Consider the following 13,132-nt stretch of genomic DNA (forward strand, 5'->3'; position numbering starts at 1 on the left):
AAACTAAGAGTTGGTTCTATGAAAAGCAATAAAATAGATAAGCCTTTGGTAAATCTGATTAGAAAAAGGAGGGAGGAAAATGAAATTAGTAGTCTTAGAAATGAAAAGGGAGAACTTTCCACCAATGAAGAGGAAATTAGAGAAATAATAAGGAGTTATTTTGCTTAACTTTATGCCAATAAATTTGATAACCTAAGTGAAATGGATGACTGCCTCCAAAAATATAGATTTCAGACTAACAGAGAGGAAGTAAATGGCTTGAATAGTCCCATTTCAGAAAAAGAAATAGAACAGGCAATTAAACGACTCTAAGAAAAATCCCAGGACCAGATGGATTTATATGTGAATTTTACCAAACATTTAAAGAACAATTGGCCCCAAAGCTTATAAATTATTGATAAAATAGGGAATGAAGGAAGTCCCACCAAATTCCTTCATGACACAGACATGGTACTGATACCTAAACCAGGTAGGCTGAAACAGAAAGAAAATTATAGACCAATCTCCTAATGAATATTGATGCTAAAATCTTAAATAAAGATATTAGCAAAAGACTACAGAAAATCATCTCCAGGATAATACACTATGATCAAGTAGGATTTATACCAGGAAATGCAGGCTGGTTCAATATTAGGAAACTATCAATATAATTGGCCAGTTAATAACCAAATTAACAAAAACCATATGATCATCTCAATAGATGCAGAAAAGCATTTGATAAAATCCAACATCCATTCCTATTAAAACACTTGAGAGTATAGGAATAAATGGACTTTTCCTTAAAATAATCAGCAGCATCTATTTAAAACCATCAGTAACATCATATGTAATGGAGACAAACTGCAACATTCTAATAAGATCTGGAGTGAAACAAGGTGCCCACTATCACCGTTACTATTTAATAATGTATTATACATGCTAGCTTTACAATAAGAGCTGAGAAAGAGATTAAAGGAATAAGAATAGGCAATGAGGAAACCAAATTATCACTTTTGCCGATGACATGATGGTATACTTAGAGAACCCCAGAGATTCTGCTAAAAGTTATTAGAAATAATCCACAACTTTAGCAAGTTGCTGGTTATAAATAAACCCACATAAGTCATCAGATTCTTATATATCACTAAAAATCCAACAGTCAGAGTTACAAAGAGAAATTCCATTTAAAGTAACTACTGATAATATAAAATATTTAGGAATCTATCTGCCAAGGGAAAATCAGAAACTTTATGAGCAAAATTAAACCACTTTTCACACAAATTAAGTCTGATCTAACCAATTGGAAAATATTAAATGCTCTTGGATAGGGCGAGAAATATAATAAAGATGACAATATTACCTAAACTCATCTATTTATTTAGACTATACCAATCAGAGTCCCAAAACTATTTTAATGACCTAGAAAAATAAAACAAAGTTCATATGGAAAACAAAAGGTCAAGAATTTAAGGAATTAATGAAAAATCAAATGAAGGTGGCTTATGTTCCAGATCTAAAATTATATTATAGAGCAGCAGTTACAGAACTATTTGGTACTGGCTAAGGAATGATTAGTTGATCATGGAATAGATTAGGTTCAAGGGATAAACAGTCAACAAATATAGTAACCTACCTTTGACAAACCAAAGACCCCATCGTTTAGGACAAGAACTTACTGTTTGATAAAATTGCTGGGAAAATTGAAACTAATATGGCAGAAACTAGGCATTGATCCACACTTAACACGCACACCAAGATAAGGTCAAAATGGGTTCATGACCTAGGCATAAAGAATGAAATTATTAATAAATTAGAGGAACACAGGATAGTTTACCTCTCAGACCTGTAAGGGAAGGTCTTATGACCAAAGCAGAGCTAGAGATCATTACTGATCACAAAATAGAAAATTCCGATTATACTAAACTGAAAAGTTTTTGTACAAACAAAACTAATGCAGACAAGATTAGAAGGAAGCAATAAACTGGGAAAATATTTTTACAGTCAAAGGTTCTGATAAAGGCCTCATTTCAAAATATATAGAGAATTAACTCTAATTTATAAAAAAAGCCATTCTCCAATTGAAAAATGGTCAAAGGATATGAACAGACAATTCTCAGATGTAGAAATTGAAACTATTTCTAGTCATATGAAAAGATGCTCCAAGTCATTATTAATCAGAGAAATGCAAATTAAGACAACTTTTAAGATACCACTACACACCTGTCAGATTCTAAGATGACAGGAAAATAATGATGATTGTTGAGGGATTGGAAAAGTGGACATTGATGCATTGTTGGTGGAGTTGTGAACGAATCCAACCATTTTGGAGAGTAGTTTGAACTATGCTCAAAAGTTATCAAACTGTGCATACCCTTTGATCCAGCAGTGTTACTACTGGGATTATATCCCAAAGAGATTATAAAGAAGGGAAAGGGACCTGTATGTGCACGAATGTTTGTGGCAGCGCTTTTGTAGTGGTAAAACTGGAAACTGAATGGATGTCCATCAGTTGGAGAATGGTGAATAAATTGTGATATATGAATATTATGGAATATTACTGTTCTGTAGGAAATGACCAACAGGATAATTTCAGAAAGGCCTGAGAGACTTACACGAACTGGATGCTGAGTGAAATGATCAGGACCAGGAGATCATTATATACTTCAACAACAATACTTATGATGACCAGTTCTGATGGACTAGGCCATCCTCAGCAACGAGATCAACCAAATCATTTCCAATGGAGCAGTAATGAATTGAACCAGCTATGCCCAGAAAAAGAACTCTGGGAGATGACTAAAACCATTACATTGAATTCCCAATCCCTATATTTATGCACACATGCATTTTTGATTTCCTTCACTAGCTAATTGTACAATATTTCAGAGTCTGATTCTTTTTGTACAGCCAAATAACGTTTTGGTCATGTATACTTATTGTGTATCTAATTTATATTTTAATGTATTTAACATCTACTGGTCATCCTGCCATCTAGGGGAGGGGTGGGTAGGTAGGAGGTGAAAAATTGGAACAAGAGGTTTGGCAATTGTTAATGCTGTAAAGTTACCCATGCATATATCCTGTAAATAAAAGGCTATTAAATAAAAAAAAAATACTATGTTTATTAGTTTTAGTGCTGCTAGTACAAGCATCACTACAAGCAACAGCAGCAGATTCCTTGTCCATTTCTACTCATGTTGGGTAGGCAGAAATTAACTTTTAATCATACCTAGATAATGTAGTGAGTTTGCAGTTAAAAACAAACAAACAAACAGTTTAAATCCTGTCTCAGATATTGTAGCTGTGTGACACTAACAGAAGTATTGTGAAGCCCAAATGTGAGAATGGATATAAAGCACTTAGCCAAAAAAAGTGCTTTGTAAATTCTAATGTTTCCATGACTACCACTACTAGTAGTCTTTCTTATGATTAGCCTAGAGTCACTAGACCTCAAGATGGTGATGATGTCATTTCTTGTGAGCCTTCTACTATTCTCTGATGTACTGAAGTAATGTTTGAAAAGCAATATAGAGATATGCTAGTAAATGTTTATTCAAGTGGCTTTCTGGGGAAAATGGGAAAACGTTTTACTCTGAAGCATTGGGAAAAATTTTTTATATTAATCTGAATTGTTAATTTAAATTGAGATAATTATTAAAATAATATATAAAACTTTGATTTGTAGTGACTGCTGATTTCTGAGATGTAAATGCTCACAGGGAAAGTTTAATAATTGACTTTCAAAAAAGTTCGCTCCAGTAGACTCCTGAATATTATGCAAATCACTTATCCTCTATCAGCCTCATCTTTTTTTTTTTCCTTTTCAAAGGGAGAATTGTAATTGTCTCCACCTCATAGGATTGTTTTGATGATCAAATAATATAACATATAAAGCACTTTGCAAAACTTGAAGTACTGTATAAATGCTATTATTTTTATTACTAAAATAAGCAAAATCAAAACAGATGGAATACCTCTCCAAAGAAATTCACTTTGTAGCCATATACTATAGACTGTTGAAAAGAATTGGTTTTATAAGAACCTAGTTTTTTTTATAAGAACCTAATAGAAACCAATACAAACTTGCTGCTGTTCAGTTGCTTCCAGTCATTTATAACTCTGTGGCCTCAATTGGGGTTTTCTTGGCAAAGATCCTAGAATTGCTTGTTTTTTCTCTCTCTAGATCATTTTACAGATGAAGAAACTGAAGCAAATAAGGTTAAATTACTTGCCCAAGATCATACAGCTGGTAAATGTTTGAAGACAAATTTGAACTCAGGAAGATGAGTCTTCTTGACATCAGATTTCAAGAATCCATTGATCACATAAAGAATCTAAATTATGACATTCTTTTCTAGGTAATTTTAATTCAATGGATTTTAATTCTACAAACATTTCATGATTACATGATATTTATATTGCTCTATATGTCGAGTCCCATTATCTCATCTAGTTTTCAGTCCTACATCAGAAATTGATGGTTGGACATTTTGAACTGGATGTCCCCTAGGCATTTGAATTTCAGCATGTCCCAAATAGAACATGTTATATTCTCCAAACAACCACCACAATAATTAAAAAATACAAAACAAAATAAAACAAAACAAAACATCATGCTCTTCTTTGACTTTCTATATTTTCCCATGTCACTCACGTTTTTAATCTTAGTGCCATCCTTCACTCCCTGCTCTTACTTACCACTCATATTAATTTAATTTATCATTCTTACTTTTCTAACTCCACAATGCTTCTTGCATCAATACCCTTCTTTGCCACCACCCTATTTCCAGGCCTTCTTACTGGCTCTATTATAATAGCCTCCTAATTGACCTCCCTGCTTCACATATCTCTGGACTCCATTCTATCCTTTAAACAGTTGCCAAATTAATTTTCCTAAATTAAACTGAAGTCTAAGTACCTATAATTGCTACTTGTTGGCCTGAAGCTAAATAAAAGTTAATTCTTCTTTTTTTATAAATTGTAGCTGACAGGAAAAGAAAAAAAAAAACACTGTCATGTGCCCACCATAACATCAGAGAGGATTCAAAATACGTTACAATAAATTTCCATTCAAAGAAAGCATATGTAATAATAGAAGAGATTATATTCATGACTATCCATCTTTGCTTTCTTATAGATTATTCTTTTGTTCTCTGCTGTGCACTTTTAATTCTATTCTTTTTTTCCCTGTTTCATCTCCTCATGTAGGCAAAGTTAAGCACATGTATAAACATTTGTATATATACACACAGACATACATTCACACACACATACACCATACATATTTTATATAGACACATGTATGCACCTATATACACAGAAACACACATATACACATATGAATATACACATATATAGACAAATTTAAAACAATATTAATATGGCTAACACATAATGTAGATTTCTCTCTTGATTTAATCTTTTAGTTTTATTTTGTCTGAGATCAATGATTACTAGCCCTATTTTTTTCCCTAATAAATTCTACTCCTGATCCTTGTTACAGTGTTTCTGTATGTCTCTTATTTCCTATCCCTGCTAAGTTTTCTCTACTTTAGTTCTACTCATTAACTTGCATTGGTGTTACTTAATCTCCCACCTTGGATCCCTTCTTTATCTTCTCCTTTTACCCCTTTCCTCTTCCTTTATCCCTTTCTCATTAATCTGCTTACTTTGTTCCATTGATATAAATATGCACACCTTTGTATGACGCACTTTATTCTATTCCCTCCCCACTAATAATAAATAATATAATAAATCTCCAGCAGGTAGAATTGGGTTGCAAGGAAGGAGATTTTAGCTTGATGTCAGGAAAAGATTTCCTAGTAATATCAAAATAGTGAACTTGACTATCTTGTGCAGTAGTGGATTCTTTCTCATTGAAAGTCTCCAAGCAGAGGTTGGATGAACCCTTCTCAGAAATGTTTAGAATTTTTTTCTCAACTACATAAGAACATATTTACCCCATTTTCTATATCTGCTACCAGGTCCCCTTTCCAGGAAAAATAAAACCTTTTGTAAGCTATATGCAGAGCAAAGCAAATATGTACCTCAATCTCCATTTTTAATTCAACACCTTTCTGTCAGAAATGTTTTTGAGTTTCATTTGAACTGAAAAAAAATTCTTACATTGGACTACATGGTTCCTGAAGTAACTTTAAATACTGATAATCTATGCTCTTTTGATTCAGTGATTATAAGCCCATTTTGTATGAAACTCTGTCAAGCATTTTCCTTATTTCGTTATCCCATATGTGTAATTGATCAAAAAAAAATCTCCATGTATTGGCTGGGGATTTTTATATAATTAAAAAATCCTACCACTTTAGATTTAGGCAATTATTTCAACATGGACAAAAACAATTTTAGAAAAGTAATAGAGGATATTTGGTAAGCATTTCTTCTAATCCCTGATAAAATTTTGAAATCTTTGAATAAATGTGTGTTTAGTATATTTTAGAAAGAGAAGTACTATTCACTTAAAACAGCATGGCTTCCCAAGAATAGTTATGCAAAGTTGGTTTCATTTTAGATAGTGTGGTACAGTGGAAATTATGCTGGATTTACAGTTGGAGGATGTTGGTTCAAATTCTGGCTTTGCCACTTATTAGATATGTGATATTGGATAAATAAAAATCTTTCTAGGCCTTAGCTTCCTTAGCTATACAATGATAGGTTTAACTAAATAAGGAGTGTGCCAGTTGCAAACCTCTGCTTCTACAATCCCTTTGTGATGGAATCATTAGATTTCCAGATTATAAGAATGCTAGACGTAAAGTAAACCTTTCTTTCAACACAGCCTTCAACAATGCTATTCATGCTATCCTTATGAATAAAATGAAGAGATATGATCTAGTTTATAGGGAATTCAAAATCCTTTTGGATCTGTTATCTGATGTATTAGCTATGTCCCCCACACTAGTTTTGTATTATTTGCAAATCTGGAAAGCATATATTGTTATTCTTCATCAATATCATTGATCTAAACTATTGAACAGAACAAAATCAATCAAAGATCCCTGTGGCAAACTACTAGTGATAACTCTAAAAGCTGACTTTTATCCATTAAAATAGACTTGTTGGATACCTTTAAATTTAAATTACCTTAAATTAAATAGAACATTTTGTATTTAAAACAATCAACTTTATATTTAATTTGTAACAAAATCTTGCAACAAAAAGTCATATAAAATAAAAAGTACAAGCTTTGTTAATTTGAATAGTAGTTAAAGTATTCCACATAAAATGACAAGTAAAAAATCACTCAGATTTTCTAGTCTTTATTTCAAAAGCTTCATAAGTGGTTTTATCCTCTCTATGACATTGGAACATGTAAAGTTACGCCTTAAAATACTGGAATCAGAGAAGATAGTCTTGGTATAAGGAACCAAAGGAGTAAGGTTTAAGGTAAAGAGGAGGCTATTTCATTCAGTTCTTTTGATTTGAGATCTAGAGGTAGATTGGATAATATTCATCTCATTCAATTTTAGAAGGAAACTAAGAATTATATCATGGTGAATGACTGAGACTCAAATATATTATTATGGCATGTTTATTAATAAAAACATAAAAAAGTAATAATGAGACTAGTGGCATTAAGTAGCAGATTGCTAAAAACAACAACCAAAAAACTATCCTGGAAGAATTAGCTTTCTAGAAAATCAGTAGAGCATGGTATAAATTGGCTTAGAGTTTAATTACACTATCTAAAAAAAAAATTATAGAATGTATAAATTAAGAAGCTTCAATTAATTTCCTACTTGAATAATTAGGCCTATACTTTTTCTCTCTATGTTCTCACCATATGTTTGTATTCATGTTAATTATTTCATTAAGCCATGTAATTCTGACTCCTGTCTTAAAGTTTCATTGAAACCATGTCTTCTAAAATCATACGTGGTCTCTCCTGAGACAAGACTTTATGAGATTTTAAGGACTGTATTATAGTTATTAATCATTGGATCCAGCACTATTTCATGAATAAAGAAAGATTATATCAAATGTTTATTGAATTTTAATTTGTTATTATTGCTGTTTTTTTTTTTATTAATTCTTGATCTCCAAGGAATATAAAACATTATTTAGAAGAGGCCAATTCTTAGAACAAAGAAGATTTGGTTTGAAGTTTTGTAATGCTCTTCTCTAAAATGTAATGTTCTCTGGGAGCAGGTTTCTTGGGAGGGCTTCTGGGAGCAGCCTTCATTTCATTTCAAAGTAATAATCACCTTAGATACAGCCAGTAGTTAAAGTCCAGATCCTTTATTTTCTCTTTCCTTCACGTGGGGCTCGGCTAGCTTTCCCGGAGGCCTTCTGGATCTTGCTTTCAGTGTTCTCCAAGGACAGCCTGCCACCACTTCTCTGTCTTTCTCAGTTCTGCCCTACTGCCATCTCTGACTTGTTAATCTTCTGAGGTGCATCCTGGTTGAGGATCCTAGTTTATATATGCTCTCTTAAAGGTGTGAACTCTAATAAGTACTAAGTACATCTAGAGAACTGTTAAGCACCCTCTAAACAACCATTGTCTCTATCAGTTCCACTGACTTAGAACCTTGTAAGAATTCTAACAAAGTTTCAGCTCTGACATTTAGGAAGAATGCGATCCTTAGATACATCACTTTAACTCTTAGCATCAGTTTTCTCATATCCCATGTGGAGCTAATGATACCTACACTGATAGTGATAATCTTAAAGTATCACATAATGTGAATGTTTTCTTGCTAAGCATATGATTAGATCTATTATTGTTATTATTATTAGTGTGCTAATAGATGATAATGTTCTACATAGTTCTCTAATTACTTTTCCACTTGTGTATTATGGGCTCTTCCCTTTGCTGTCATATACTTAAATAACATTACCTCAATATTTACTTTTTAATCACTAATTTGCTTTCAAAGGTAGCTCATTCCCTATAATGTTTCTCCCTATCTTGTGCAGTGCCATGGTCAAAGAGGACAGAAACATTGGGTACGTAGGGTGCTAGCTTAAGCTTCTAGTTCAGCAAATAAGAGAAGATTTCTAAAAGTTCCAATAAATTTCAAAGGGTCCGTGCTTTAAGGTGAGAATATTTAGTACTATCCATACTTCTGAAGGACTACCATCCAAGACTATATATAATAAAATAGCATGCATTTAAATGGTGCTTTAAAATTTTCAAAGTACTTTACAAACACTGTAATTTTCTTATCATAGTAATACTGAAAAGAAGATGCTATTATTATTCTTATTTTATAGATGATAATACTGAAATTGAAAATATCAAATGACTTGCACAAGGTCACAGCCAGTAAATCTGAGCTATGTTTGAACTCAGATATTCCTGACTTTTATTTCAGCTGTCTACTCATGTACAGTTTAATTTTCTCTAGCATTTTTCAAAGACCAGTGACTGGTACAGGAGGTAAAGTTGGAAGTCCCTCCATGGTTATACAGAAAGGCAAAGAAATAGTTGTTAAAAATATAGCTTATGTGAACATGGAGTTATAGAATAAGCTTTGGAATGATTTGTGTTGTGAGTTGTTAGAGAAAGAGTAACATATATTTTGATCATGAAACTGAAGATGTGAGTTAGTGTTTATAAGAGGATGATGCTTCAGTGTTGAAGAGGCAACAGATGTAAAAATAACCTTCTTTCTTGCCCCACAAAACCTATCAACTTTTATAAGTCCATGTTTTTATTGACCCATGTTGGGAAATATTCTAATATTTGGAGAACTGTGATGAGCAACTCCTGGCAGTTATATATGATTGACATAGTTTTGTGGTATCTCTAGTTTCTGTATAAGAGAACATTTGAAGGGACAAAGGACCCAGAATAAAGATGTGAGCATAATTTTGATACATGGACAGTGACTGGGGTGTTTGGATGGTAGTCTCTACTTAATGAGGGACTAGAGGCTTTTCTCTGATATTGAGGATTTAAGATTACTTACTAATCTTTGGTTCATGAATTTAAGGGTCAGAGACGGTGAAACCTAGATCAAAAGTGTATATTAATCCATGGAAAAAGATTAAGGAATATGATTTAAGATTCAGATACTAGTGGACATGCAGAGTTTGAGTTTCCCAAAGAGTTTGAAACAATTGACAGTACTTGTAGGCTAACTGGTGCTCTCTCTGTATTTATACCTTAGCTGGAAAAGGTCAGTTCTACCCTTAGGTTCTCTTTAAATGTATTGGACAGCCCTATGATTCTGCTTATAGAGTTACCACAGGGGAAATAGCTATCTATAAAATGTAGCAGGCATTCCTAAGGCATAACATTTTAAAAATGACATTGACAAACTAGAGCACATCCATAAGAAGATAACTAGGATGGTGAAACTTAAAACTAAGACAAATGACTTTAAGGAATCACTGATCCTTAAACTTTTCCATTATCAGCTTCTTTTCTACAGAATGTTTACTAGAATATTCTTTCAAACTCACATATTTTATTCTGTTGACTCCAAATTCTCCAATGACTTGTATTGACCCTCCAGGGTTCAAACTAGCTTGTCAACAATGTACTTACAGAATATTCTATAAAAACAGCCAGTAGCTTTTATTTTGTTGATCTCTCCCTAGAGAGTCACTAGAGATGAGGTAAACAAAAAGATCAAGCATCAAGAAGCCTTATGTTCAATACCCTTAGTTCTATAAGGTCATTTTCCTACCTCTTGTTATGATGTTAATTTTAAACCCAGAACTCTAAGTTCCTTTCTGCATTCTAGAGATAACCTCTTCCTTTGTAAAAGACTATATGTAAGAAGCCCAGAAGTTTGCTATTTATTTACAATATATTTACAAAAGTTACTTTTCTTTGCTTTATCCTTATCCAATTTGGTTTGGCTAGGATCTGGATCCTAGCCAAATTATGTATTTCCTACATATGCATTCTGGGACCCCACGTAAATGCTGAATTTTAAACTCCTGCCTTATGTAGCAAGGAGTTTTATGCACCACTTCATTCAGGTCACCGTTTTATTCCACCCCTGCCTGCGGTGTTCTTTTTCTTTAAAATAACATAATAATAAGATGGTTCTCTCTGGGAGAGAGGGTTTCTTGGGGAGGTTTTCTGGAGGCAGCTTTAGTTTCAGTTACAAGTAAATAATCACCCAAAATCGCAGCCAGCTGGTAAAAGTTCAAACTTTTATTGTGTCCTTCAATATAGCCCGGTTAGCTCAGACCTATCTCTCTGCTTGGTTCCAAGAGCTCTTGCAGCTTTGTCCTTTGCTTCTGTCTCTGCTTTCTTCAGCCTCCAGCCAGCACCAAGGTGGAAGATGCAATGAATCTCTCTTGCCTCAGAGAGAGGGCTTGTGGGCTTCCTCCCAGAGTGCTCCTCTCCAACCCCAGTCAATGTTCCAAAGTAACTAACTCTTGAAGCTCTAAGAGCTTCCTCTATATATATGATCTCCCAAAGGTTAACTCCTCTTCTGAGAGAATGGAATTCTGGGTTCTCTCCCAGAGTGTTCTCTGGCCTTAAGAACTTCAAGGGAAGTGTGAACACAAGCATTATTGTCTATCAGTTGTAGTTAGTACTTTGTTTCAAGTTCTGGCCCAAAATATCTCCTTCTAAGATCAAATCAATCATATTGAACCATGCTAAATTAGATAATTATTGTCTCTATTAACTCTAATGGCTTAACAGTTTGTAAAGATTCCAACATCTGCCTTCTTTTATATTCCTCACAAAATTGCAAGATCTTCTCAAATCTTAACCTTAATTAAATTGATTTTAATCCATGATTTTATTAATATCTAACATGTCTATATTGCCTAAAGGGCCTCATGGTTCTTCAAAAACATCTAATGTGATCTTAGAATTACAAGGTAGGTATTATAGGTAGGTATAACCCCATTTTGTAGATGAGAACCTGTTGCACAGATGGCTTAATTAATTTGCTCATAGTTATACAGCTAGTGGAAGTAGGAATCAACCTCTGTTGTGACTTCAAGCCAAGTGCTCTTTTCACTGCTTCCTGCATATAGCCATTTCCCTCCTAGCTGGGATCCTTGGGCTCTATCCTTTTTGTCTTTTATTCAATTTGAAAAGTATTGTAGGGGTTTACAATTCATTGACTTTTGTCTTTATTTTTTGAGCTTGTGTTCAAATTCACTTTATTTATATAAATAATGGGGAATGAGTTTCTCTCAAGATAAGCTGGCATGAAACTGAGAGTATGTTAAGAATGATACAGGGTCTGGCCAATGAGCCTAGTTTTTATGAGGAATGTGCAGAGTGATTAGCTGAAGAAATTGCATAGAAGTGATTGGGAATAGAAACAGGCATTATAATATTCAATTGCAGTTCACTAGAAAGATTTGATTTAATGGTAATGCCATGAAGAGATATAGTACAGAAAAGATATTTGGTCAGTATCTTTGCTTGGTTGTGTTTCTAGAACTGAACTGCATTCAGAGGCAATGGGACAAAACAGACCATTCATTTAGTTTTGATATTACTCCCTCTTGCCTGACTCTGTTCTGGTGAGAAGTGGAATAATGTTGAAAAGGGAGAGACCTTAAGCCCTCTCCATCAGAGGATGATATGTGGCCTGTGAATATAGATACACCTTGGTTCTTTGCTTTGGAATTGTGAATTTCATTCTACAAAAAAAAAAAAAAAATAGAGATAATTATCACCTTGTGACATCAAGCCATTTGTAATCAAGTATTCAAGACTCTGCTTGGTTTGGCATCTAGCACAGTATCAACGTCCTGAAGTTGAGAATGACCTTCATATTCTACCCAATGGGGCACTGAGATAGAAAATTCATCCAGCAGTGATGCCATTTTTAGAGGCAAATTAATTGGGGCTTTAAGTCTGAGTCCACTTTTCTTGGGGACTGAAGTAGTATTGATGCAAATGTCTCTTCCTAGAATTTGAATAGAAATGTTTGCAATTCTATTTTTGTTATAACTTAGAAATAAATTATCTTTTCAAAAAGCTAATTGATGTTAATTGTTTAGATAGAACTGGGGTATTAATCATTGATTGCTAACAGTGAGGGAGAATACACCAGAATAGGAAACTGAGCCAGTAAGAGGAGTGATATTCAACCCTTAGGGATATCCCTAGGTCTTTTAGGAGGATATATACAATTTTATTCTGGGAGAATGAGGACAGAGCATTTGCTACAGAGAAAACTGTTTGTTTGTTTTTTTCCCCTTAGAG

This window comes from Sarcophilus harrisii, chromosome 3 (assembly GCF_902635505.1).
Source record: "Sarcophilus harrisii chromosome 3, mSarHar1.11, whole genome shotgun sequence".
Classification (NCBI taxonomy): Eukaryota; Metazoa; Chordata; class Mammalia; order Dasyuromorphia; family Dasyuridae; genus Sarcophilus; species Sarcophilus harrisii.